The 6,680-nt window shown below is 49.8% G+C and overlaps 1 long non-coding RNA gene across 1 annotated transcript; it reads left to right on the plus strand.

Moving 5' to 3' along the window:
- The first annotated feature begins 1,062 nt into the window (after window positions 1-1,062).
- Window positions 1,063-4,066, plus strand: LOC117085769. The gene is made up of 3 exons (XR_004438075.1): window positions 1,063-1,245; window positions 2,928-3,094; window positions 3,982-4,066. It is a non-coding gene; the product is annotated as an uncharacterized LOC117085769 (long non-coding RNA).
- The last annotated feature ends 2,614 nt before the right edge of the window (window positions 4,067-6,680 follow it).

Raw genomic sequence — 6,680 nt, forward strand, 5'->3', positions numbered from 1 at the left:
TGGTGCCCCCAAGAAGCCCCCCACCATGGGCAGAGCAGCCCCGGAGAGTGTCCCCACTCTGCTGTGGGCAATGAAGCCCGATCAGTCAGGACCCCGACCAGTCCTCCCACCCCCAGGCCGCGCAGTGTAACCACAATAGCAGCCCCTACCCCGCCCCTGTCGGGGGCAGTGCAGCACCCAATAGCGCCCCCAACCAGCCCTACTGCTGCCAGCAATACAGCCAAGATAGTGACTCCAATCCGCCCCCCCTCACCGCCACCCCACCCACACCCCCCCTACCTACCCCTGCTGCTGAGAGCAGTGCAGTCCCCACAGCACACCTGAAACTAGTGACGCCCGGAATAACATTCTAGTACGCCAAAACAGTGACGTTCGAATAACACCCCAACCAGTCCCCGCTGCGGGCAGCCCGGGACAGCGCACCTACCCCATCGACTTTCTACCTCTGGCCAACTGCAGTGTCCATCGCTGCCACCAACCACATGGAGGCGACCCAGTGAGGTGAGGGCTAGCGAGGCCAGCCACAATCCCACAGGCTCTAGCCTCCAGCCTGTGGTAGGTGCCTCCTCCTCCTCCTCCTTCCCTTCCTGTAGCCAGGCATGGAGCAGCTCTCACCACCAGCTGCCTCTCTCCATTGCCGCCACACACCAAGCAGAGGCAAGCCCTGGCGCCACAGGCTCCAGCTTTCAGTATGGGGGCAGAACCGGCTTCTGCCTGCTCTAAACTGCCAGTGGAAGAAACTTATGGACTAACACAACAGAGCCCACTATGACGTGACTCCCGTTAGTGTGCCTTATATACTGAGGTTGTGCAGGCCAGTTTCCTGGACTTCATGTTCTGATTGGATGAGAGAAAACTGCTGTGCCTACTCTGATTGGATGTTATCTTCACGTTCTGATTGGATGAGAGCAAGCCTTAGACTAACCAATGAGAATGTGAAAATAAAGTCCAATCAGAGTAGGCCTAGCCTTTTCCTCTCATCCAATCAGAACACGTAGTTTATAATCTTGGTATATAAAGCATGTTAAGTGGGGGCGTCTCCCTATTCCAGCCTTGTCTGTGTCTGACTTCGTGGCTGCTCCCTTACCAGCTTGGAGTAGGAGGTGCTGGCTGCCGCACGCTGGAGGCTGGAGCCTGTGGGGCTGTGGCTGTCCTCACTGACTCGCCTCGCTGGCGTGCTTTGCTCGCTGCAGTTGGTGGCAGCCGCGGACACTGAAGCTGGCCAGAGCATAGAAAGGCGTCAGAGTAAGTGCGCTATCCAGGGCTCCACTGTCCGTGGCCTGGGACAGTTTGGGGGCCCTATCTCAGGCGTCACTGCCCGCCTTGGGTGTGCTATCTGGGGCTGTGCTGCCTGCACCGGGGGGTGGGTTGGAGGCCTTAACCAGGGCTGCAGTGCCCTTGTCGGGGAGCTGGTTGGGAGCACTATCCCAGACTGTATTGCCGGCAGCAGTAGGCTGGGCTAAGTGTGCTATCCAGGGCTGCACTGCGCGGCTGTGGGGAGGGTGGCGGTTTCCGGTTAAGGGCGCTGTGGGGTGCTGCCAAGCCCATGGTGCGGGGAGGCGGAGCGGTTTGGGTGTGTTGGGTGCGAGCTACACTGCTGGTGGCAGGGGGCAGGGTGGGTTGGGAACCGTATCGGGGCTACACTGATTGCTTTAGCTAGGATTTCCAGTACTGCGTTAAATAACAGTGGTGACAGTGGACATCCTTATCATGTTCCAGATTTTAGAGGAAAAGCTTTCCATTTTTCCCCATTCGGTGTGATTCTGGCTGTGGGTGTCTCTCATGTGGTTTTTATTATGTTGCGATATGTTTCTTCTGTTCCAGTTTTTTTGAGGATTTATAGTGTGAAGGGATGTTGAATATCATTAAATGCTTTTTCAGTTTCAATTAACGTGATCATACTGTTTTTGTCTTTTATTTGGTTGATATGATGTATCACATTGTACGTTGAATGACCTTGCATCCCAGGGATACATCCCACTTGATCATGATGAATTATTTTTTCAATGTATTGCTGAATTTGATTCACTGATATTTTGTTGAGGATTTTTGCATCAACATTGGAGATACTGGCCTGTAGTTTCCTTCTTTGATGTCATTATCTGATTTTGGTATCAGGGTAATAATGGCCTCATAAAATAAGTTTGGAAGTATTCCCTCCTGTTTTTCAAAGTAGTTGAGTAGGATGGTACTAGGTCTTTATATCGTTTGGTGTGAAGCCATCAGCAGTGAAGCCATCCGTTCCTGGGCTTTTCTTTACTGGGAGACTTTTTTGATGGCTTCAATCTCATTACTGTTACCAATCTGTTCTGGTCTTGCACGTTTTGACTGTTCAACCTAGGTAGGTTGTATGCGTCTAGAAATTTGTCAATTTCTACTAAGCTTCCAATTTATTGGCATATGATAGCCAGTTATGATCCTTTGAATTTCTGAAATATCAGTTGTAATGTTTTCTTTTTTTATCTGTTGATTTTATTTGTTGGAATCTTCTGTCTTTTTTCTTAGCCTGGTTAAAAGTTTGTCAATTTTGTTTAGCTTTCCAGAAAACCAACTTTCTGTTTAATCTTTTGTACTTTTTTATTTAAATTTTATTTCTGCTGTGATCTTATTTTCTTATTTTCTTATTTTGGGTTTAGTTTGTCCTTACTAGTTCTTTAAGATGTATTGTTATTTTGAAGTTTTTCTTTGTTTGGATGGTAGGCACTTATAGCTATAAATCTCTGCCTTTGTTCTGCTTTCTGTGTAGCGTAAGTTTTGCTGTATTGTGTTTTGATTACCATTTGTTTCATAAAATTTTTTAATTTCTGTCTTAGTATCTTCATTGACCTACTAGTCATTCATTCAGGAGCGTATTGTTTAACTTCCATGTGATTGTATGGGTTTTCAAAATTACTCTTCTTACTGATACCTAGTTTTATCCTTTGTAGTCAGAGAAGATGGCCATGGAGACAGCAGCGTGGTTGGAGTGGTAGGAGCCGGCCATCAGCCAGAGCTGCTCCGGGCCTGGCTGCTGAGTGCTAGAGCGTGCGGCCCAGTGGCTTCCTTCACTGTGGTTGGTGGTGGCGGTGACAGAGACTGCAGCATGACCAGAGTGGTAGGGCAGGGGCTATCGGGGCTGCACTTTTCGCAGTGTGGGGTGTGTTGGGGGCACTATCCAGGGTGTCATTGCCTGCATTGGGGGTATTAGTTGGTAGCACTGTAGAGGGCTGCGCTGCCTACGGTGCGGGGGGTGGGTTATGGGCACTTTCTGGGGTCGCAGTGCCCATGGAGGAGGACAGGTAAAGGCACTGTCGGGTATACGCTACTGGCGGCGTTGGGGGGCGGAGGTGGGGTGCGCTATTGAGGGCAGGACTGGCCGTGAAGCGGGGGCGAGTTCGGTGCTATCAGGGTCTGCACTGCTGGGGGCAGTCAGCAGAGTTGGCAGCAACAGTGTGGCATCCGAGGAAGGAGCAGTTCTCCTCTCCCTGGACTCCACACTCCAGAGGGCCACCTACTCTTGCTCATACTGGAGCATGGCAGGCGCACTGTGTTTCTGTGGGAATCCTGAGCGTGGCAGAGAGACCCACACCCACCGTGGCTCCTGGGCCCATGCACTCTGGGTCTGTGCCTCAGAGGCTGCCAGGCAGCCCGGGTATGGAGTAGCAGACACCATGGGGGACAGGGCCCTGGGCGTGGAGGCATCCGGAACAGGAATTGGCACCTGGGTGTGGAGGGCTGGCTGGGTCTGAATTTTTCTGCTGCTCCTGTTCCTGAGGAGTGCAGCCCGGGTGGGCCAGTGGTTCCTGTGGAGTGGGGAGCTGGGTGCTGTGGTGTCTGCAGCACCTACTCTAGGCCCCAGTTCCTGGCCAGCTTGGGCCAAAAGGAGAGGCTGTACTTCGGAGGGTGGGTGCGAGTGCCTTTGCTGAAACTGGCCCCTGCCACCAGTCCCTGGCATGACAAGTTGAGGCTCTTAATGCTACCACCCCTCGCATCTTCCTCTAGGCTATTCTGGCTTTGCCCGCCCAGCTGCTCTGTGCCAGGAGGAGGAGGAGACACCTGGAGCCTGTGACACCACGGCTTGCCTCGCCTCAGCGGGTGGGTGGCAGCGATGGAGACTGCAGCGTGCTGGAACGGGAGGAGAGTGACCGTGCTAGGTGGTCAGGCGGCTACAGCCAGGGTTGGGGGTCAGGCTTACAGGGATGGCCGTGCTGCGACAGTGGCCAGGTGGTGGAAGCCTTGTAGGGAGGGCTGTTGCATTGGCAATGGGCCTGGCTTTGCCCTGTCACTGCCGTGGAGCTGGCCTGTACTGCCCTGCCTTGCCCTGGCCCTGCCCTACTGTTACCTGGACTGTCTCAGCCCTGCCCTGCTCTGGTCCCATCCTGGTCTTGCCTTTGCACTGGCCCTTCCCTGAACCTGGCTTTGCCCTGCCACTGCCGTGGACCTGGGCCTGTACTGCCCTGCCTTGCCCTGGCCTTGCCCTACTGTTACCTGGACTGAAAATGGAAACAGGAAGCATTCCAAAGCAAACCTTGAACTTAGAGAGTTAATTAAGTGAGCAAAGCAAGCATTCCTCGTGATTTTTGTGTGTGTGTGTGTCAGTGACAGATGAACATGGTACTTGAACCATAATTGTACTTCTTCAGATTCCAATAGCCAGTAATTTTATCATGTAGTTACACTGATAGTGAACCCCAAAATCTACTTGGGTTTACTCTGTATTTGTATTTTAAAATAACATTTTTTAGTTTCCAAATATAAGTGTTACATTTTTTTCTGAATTAGAAAACATTATTTGGATTGAGTTAAAAGAATCATTTTTTATATGTTTATTATGTCTTAAGAGTGTTTGCATTGTTACCTATGTTCTCTTTTCTCTTCCGATGTTAGTTTTTACTGGTTTATATCGTGGTGTTTATTTTCTCTTTATGAAGCCATTATTCTTTTTTTTTTTTTTTTTTTGAAGACGGTGTCTCGCTCTGTCACCCAGGCTGGAGTGTAGTGGCGCTATCTCAGTTCAGTGTAAGGTCCGCCTCTTGAGTTCCTGCCATTCTCCTGCCTCAGCCTTCTGAGTAGCTGGGACTACAGGTGCCCGCCACCACACCTGGCTAATTTTTTGTATTTTTAGTAGAGATGGGGTTTCACCATGTTAGCCAGGACGGTCTTGATCTCCTGACCTCGTGATCCTCCCACTTGGTCTCCCAAAGTGCTGGGATTACAGGCGTGAGCCACCGCACCCAGCTGAAGCCATTGTTCTTTAGAGAGCAATGGCAGAATGGTACCAGCAGAAATTGAGGTACCAGCAGAAGGTTAGGAGAAAAAGAGATTTTATATTTTCCTGTATTTGTTGTAATTTTTTTTTTTTTTTTTTTGAGACAGAGTCTCGCTCTGTCACCAGGCTGGAGAGCAATGGCACAATCTCAGCTCACCGCAATCTCTGACTCCTTGGTTCAAGCGATTCTCCTGTCTTAGCCTCCCAAGTAGCTTGGATTACAGGCACACTGCCAGCACACCCAGATAATTTTTGTATTTTTAGTAGAGATGGGGTTTCACCATGTTGGCCAGGATGGTCTCAATCTCCTGACCTCATGATCCGTCCGCCTCAGCTTCCTAAAATGCTGGGATTATAGGAGTGAGTCACTGTGCCCAGCCTATTGTATGCTTATTCTATTTTATAGATAATGTTATTCTTTTGGTTTTTTTTTTTTTTTTTTGAGGTGGAGTCTTCCTCTGTCACCCAGGCTGTAGTGCAGTAGTGCGATCTCGGCTCACTGCAAGCTTCACCTCCCGGGTTCTCATCATTCTATCTCAGCCTCCCTAGTAGCTGGGACTACAGGCGTGCACCACTATGTCCAGCAAATTTGTTTTTGAATTTTCAGTAGAGACGGTGTTTCACCATATTGGCCAGGCTGGTCTGAAACTCCTGACCTCATGATCCACCTGCCTCAGCCTCCCAAAGTACTAGGATTACAGGTGTGAGCCACCTCACCCAGCCCACCCCTCACTTTCTTACTACTTTGCTTGTGCAGGGATCGTGGCCCAAGTTTTAGTGTTCGCCCTGTCTGTTGAATATGAGGAGTCCTAGGAGAGCAGGATGGTGGTGACGTTCCTCACGTCAGCTCTCAAGTCAATGGTGAGACCTTCTATTCTAACATTCAATAGTTCAGTAGGACTGGGCTGTGGATAAGGTTGATTTGTTTTTGTAGAACATACAGTTTTGTTTTTAAATTCTAATGAGTAGTTTTTTTTTTTTTTGTCTGTTTGTTTTGTTTTTTATTTTCTCGAATGGTGGTTGTGGTCAAACACTTGCAACCAAATGTGCGTGCGGAGTTTCTACACCAATTTTTGGACAATCTGGATACCAACTTGGTATCCCACAATTCCATTCTGACACTCCCTGCAGTTTAGTGCAGACCCCGCAGGATGGGGGCTCAGTACCACGAGACTACCCTCACTTCACATAACCAGTTGCAAGCCCTGGGTTGTTACATGTAGTTTTGACCGATCAGTTAGAAAGCAGGGTATCCTGGCCCCCTTCTTGGGTTGAATCATTTGCTAAAACAGCTTGTAGAACTCAGAAAAACAGGTTATTTTCTTTTTTTCCCTGAGATGCAGGATCTCATTCTGTTGCGAGGCTGGAATGCAGTGATGTGATCAAAGCTCACTGTAGCCTCGAACTGGCCCCAAGTGATCCTCCCACCTCA

This window comes from Trachypithecus francoisi, unplaced genomic scaffold (assembly GCF_009764315.1).
Source record: "Trachypithecus francoisi isolate TF-2019V2 unplaced genomic scaffold, Tfra_2.0 Contig00584, whole genome shotgun sequence".
Taxonomy (NCBI): Eukaryota; Metazoa; Chordata; class Mammalia; order Primates; family Cercopithecidae; genus Trachypithecus; species Trachypithecus francoisi.